This window comes from Gavialis gangeticus, unplaced genomic scaffold, assembly GCF_001723915.1.
Source record: "Gavialis gangeticus isolate Ggan-Ray unplaced genomic scaffold, GavGan_comp1, whole genome shotgun sequence".
Taxonomy (NCBI): Eukaryota; Metazoa; Chordata; order Crocodylia; family Gavialidae; genus Gavialis; species Gavialis gangeticus.
In genome coordinates, this window is record NW_017729004.1 from 12,847,434 (window position 1) to 12,851,765 (window position 4,332).

At 45.1% G+C, this 4,332-nt stretch overlaps 1 protein-coding gene across 1 annotated transcript in view; it reads left to right on the forward strand.

The window, feature by feature from the left end:
* Positions 1-4,332, forward strand: part of LOC109291212 (sodium channel protein type 5 subunit alpha-like) — a 374,712-nt gene that overhangs the window by 165,802 nt on the left and 204,578 nt on the right. The gene's annotated exons all lie outside the window — the stretch shown is intronic.

Here is a 4,332-nt window from a genome sequence, read left to right on the forward strand (position 1 = left end):
CCCCCCCCCAACTAAAGACATTACCCTAGTATCAAAACTGTGTGAAGACCTGGCTTGAGGTGGCAGCCCTTTTCTTTGACCATGTGAATTAACACTCTTTTCTTCTTTGCTTTATTAATCTTACAGCTTCAAACTAACATTAACTGCCTGTTGTTTGACAAATGAGACAATATGTAAACTTTGCAATTTTGCACCCCTCCAGGTAAAATCTCATAGTATAGACAGTTAAATGGGCATAACTTGAGGTGAAGCCTTGCATAAAACAGAACCAGGTTTAACAAATCACTATAAGATGGAGTTGTGCAGAGAAGCCAAACCATGGTTATGACACTATAGCTCTAACAGCACTGAATTCATTTGCCTTTGGCTTCGATGGGGTAGAAGACCACATGCCAGAGTCAGGGGGAACGTTTTAGTTCCTGTGAATAAAAGGACTATAAGAATATTAAACCGAAGTAATGTAGATCTGCATTCCTAGCCCAGCAATTCAGAGAAAACAGACTTCTGCCAGAAACATTATATGCAATGTGATCTCACATACTTAATGGTTGTTTTTTGTGGGAGTGTTTCTTTTTTGGTCCAAAGGGTTTAGAGGCCTAGTTCAAAACCCACTGATATTACTGGAAACAAATAGAATTTTTTTTTATTTGCACACTAAAGCTTTTCATCCCTATGCAGTGAATTAGCACAGGCCGGGGCACATGTAGGTCCTTCTTAACCTTCATCTTAAGGACTTATATAAAAGATAGGTGGCACTTAGTTCTCATTCAGGTGCCCTGAACGATGTGAATTATCCCCGTAGGAATATGGACCAGCTTCTGCTCTTACACCCATCTTAGCACAATTGACTTCAATAGAGTTTTCCCTGATAAGATGTAGGGCTGGTAGCACTGTCTTTTATTATGTTTACTTAACACTTCACATTTTAATACTCTATTTTTAATACCTCATAACTTTGACAAACCAAACAAGCCTGGATATATATGCAAGCATGCATATGTGTGTGTAGTGCAGACACAAATATATTAAAGAAGCATTATTAAGGTTGAAAAACAAATATTTAATGTCAGGAGATGCCAAAGGTGAGGCTGCAATCTAATTCAGCCTCCTTGTTAGTCTGCATTATGGTACAGACTGATCTCCTCCTATTTTCAGTTCTGTCTCATTCAGTGCACAGTTAAAGATCAGCTCTTTGGCTTCTTGTTGCTTATTGTGTGGTCCCAGAAGATATTTTGTCACAAGCTTTTCTATAGAGTTTATTGCTACCAACTCCGAGGGCTTCATAAGTAGTATTAATTTCTTCTCTAATATCTGCTGTGAGATGAGCAGGTATTATTACCGCCATTTTACAGAAAGAAAAGAGAGGCACAGAAAGATAATGGGCAACAGTATGTGTTCATTTTGGATCCCCAACTTGGAGATACTTAGGACCTGGCTTTTCAGAGTACTTACCATTGTAACACTTCATACATTCAAAGCCCAGCTTTCCCTGCCTTCATTTGCAGCTGTGAGTACTCAGCAAATCAGACGCTCAACAGAGTAAATGAGGAGCGCCCAGTTGGTCACTGGCACCGAGCAGTTCAGCTGCAGTGGTTTGTGTGTCATTACCTAGAACCGTGGTGCTCAACCTCTCCAGCCCCATTGGCCCCATGAGTGGCACAAGGCCAGTCTCTGGTCCAAATCCTGCAAGGGGTGTGCTCACAGGGTCAGTCTGTAGGTGCTCTGGTATGATGATGCACACCAGCCCAACCCCAAATGACAGATCTGGCCACAGAGCGATGGCAAGCTGGCATGATCTCGTGCACTGGACCCATGTCATCCAGACCATAGTGCTCCCCACAAGGACCAGGCATTTGGTAGTGGTGGGAACATTAGTTGCTGTGGCTCTGGGACTGCTTCCCTGCCACCAAATTTCTGAACCCATGAGGAGCTTCCTGGCCTGGCTGACACAGCTCTTCGGGCCAGATCCAGCAAGGGGGCTGGCAGTCAAGCAACACTGACCTAGGACTTTGTGGGGGGTCTGGGGTTGAACAGGCCACTGTTCCCCTGACATCACACTTTACACAGCTGTCACCTTTTGCAGTCCCTGAGACCTATAGGTTTCCTACAGGCAACACTCTCATCATACAAACCTGCTATATCCACAGGCTGATCCCCCTTGTGCAGCGAAAGAGGCAGAGCTCAAGTGGGAAAATAACACATCCTTGTCCAAAAATGCACAGGGGCAGTAACTTACAGTTGCCCAAGTAACTTTACCTAACTTTTTGAAGCTTTAATCATGGTCTATTAACATGGTTGTTGTCCATGTATAATTTCCCAAGTTTGCAAAAAAGCACACCAGAAAAACACCTGTTTCCCTCTGGTGTCCCACCAGTGTTACTAGGATTTGTCATCTGGGTGGGAGGCTGTAGATCCATTGCACTGGTCTCTATGACATGGGAAAATGGAATCACTGAGAGCAGCAGACACTTGCATCCTCTGCATGGATCAGTTTTAGTGGGGAATGAGACAATTCGCCCATACAGATTTACAGATCTTCATGAATGGCAGAGTCTGAGTGCAGCTCGGGGATCTTTGGTTCCCTTCCAGACTCTCTAGAGAGGTGTATAGTAGTTGGCAAGGACTTTCCAGCCCATTCCCCCTAATCTCCTCTGTCCATCCCTTCTGTAGCAGGTTTGGTGTTACACCCCAGAGTTTGATACCCTTCAACAGTCAGTCTCAGCCTGCTTTCCCACTTTGCTTGTCCCAGTGTCCTCCCTGGACTCATGTGTCACTCTTGTTCTTATAGCCTTACAATTTAGGATTCAGCTCTTAGTTATGCCAGAATGACACTCAGGTGCCTCTCCCCACCATCCTCATCACTAGGCTATCTTGCATCTAGTCCAGCCACGAGATAAATCAGTCCAGGCAGCTACTGGTTGGTTTTTCAAATCTATTAATTAAGCCAGACACTCAGGCTCATCCGCTTACCCAGCTCGCTCCAAGATCTGTATCACAATTCAGTCCATCAAGACCTTAAGAAGCTCTGTTCGAGTCCAGCAGGGCCTCAAGGGGCTCCTCTACACTGGTAGCCTTCAACTAGTCCAGGGAGTATAGGTTGATGTAGCATACAGAGGTCTTGGCACCTGCCTGGCTAGTATCATTTTTTTTAGCCTCCCCTCTAAATCTATCCAGAATAATCCCACTTCCTCCCTATCCACTAATTACTTTTAATGGGGCTTGCTCAGTGGGTCTTCAGCAGTCCACAAACAGAATCAGGGATTGCACTCCTTCCCCGAGCCTTCAGCAGCCTCACTACTCCCCCAACCAGCTGCCCCAAGTCTTGCAGCCAGGCTTCGAAGTCCGGGACCATGCCTTGCCCAAAAGGAAGAAACAAAACAAAAAGGCGAACAAACCTCACATGAAAACACTCTGGTTTAGAGAGGTGCCATCCCCTCACTTGCTGGTAACAGCCAGGTCTAGCCCTTCAGGCTATCTGTAAATTTATAGACAGTCCGTACAAAAGCAAGGCTAAAAATGCCCTTCCATAAAGTCTGCTAAAATCAATCAATCAAAATTGAGCTGTCTGTAAAAACAAAAACCTAAGAAGCCAAGAGTTTGATTGGGCCTGGATGCAAGTGTTGATAAAGAGAGCGGAGCAGCACCGCCTTATTTCTGAGTGGGAACGTAGCTCAGAGAGCTCTGTCAGGGCTTTGTGACCCTTGGGAGTCTCCACAGTCCCCTCCGTTTCCATTGTCACTGCGTGCGAGCTATCCACTGCCTGTAGTGGCTCCTCACCTGGACACTGAGCATGGCACTGAGCCACCAGTTGAGACGGGGAGAGGGGTAGTGGAGCCTGGGTGGAGCTGCAGAGCTGGAAGGGGTAGAGGCAGAAGATGGGGCTCCATTCAGGAATGGGGTGAGTGAGGCCTGCAGGCATTTGGTTGCGGGGGGGGGAGAGGCTGGGAAAGGGGTGGACAACACAGTGCAGGGCATGATCATGGGTAGCAGGGCATGAATTAAATGTTCTAATTTGTTTTAATAGCTGTAAAAGGCTGGATGTAAGTAGGCTTTGTACTGTTTTATGACTAATATGGGAAACTGGCCAAGGCGAGTTGTGAAAGGTTAGAATGACTTTGATAGCTTTGGTGGTGAACCATGGCAAAGAATATCAATGTGACAGACAGGTACATGCAAGGTGTTTATTTTAAGGAAACAGTACCTCATCCTTAAAAAAAGAGAGAAATAAAATGAAAATGAAAATTTCAATCTAAATAAATTTACTGATCAAAACTGCTGACCTTTAGTTTGCAAAGGGAAGGTTTCCATTTTTTTGCTACATTTTGTAAACAG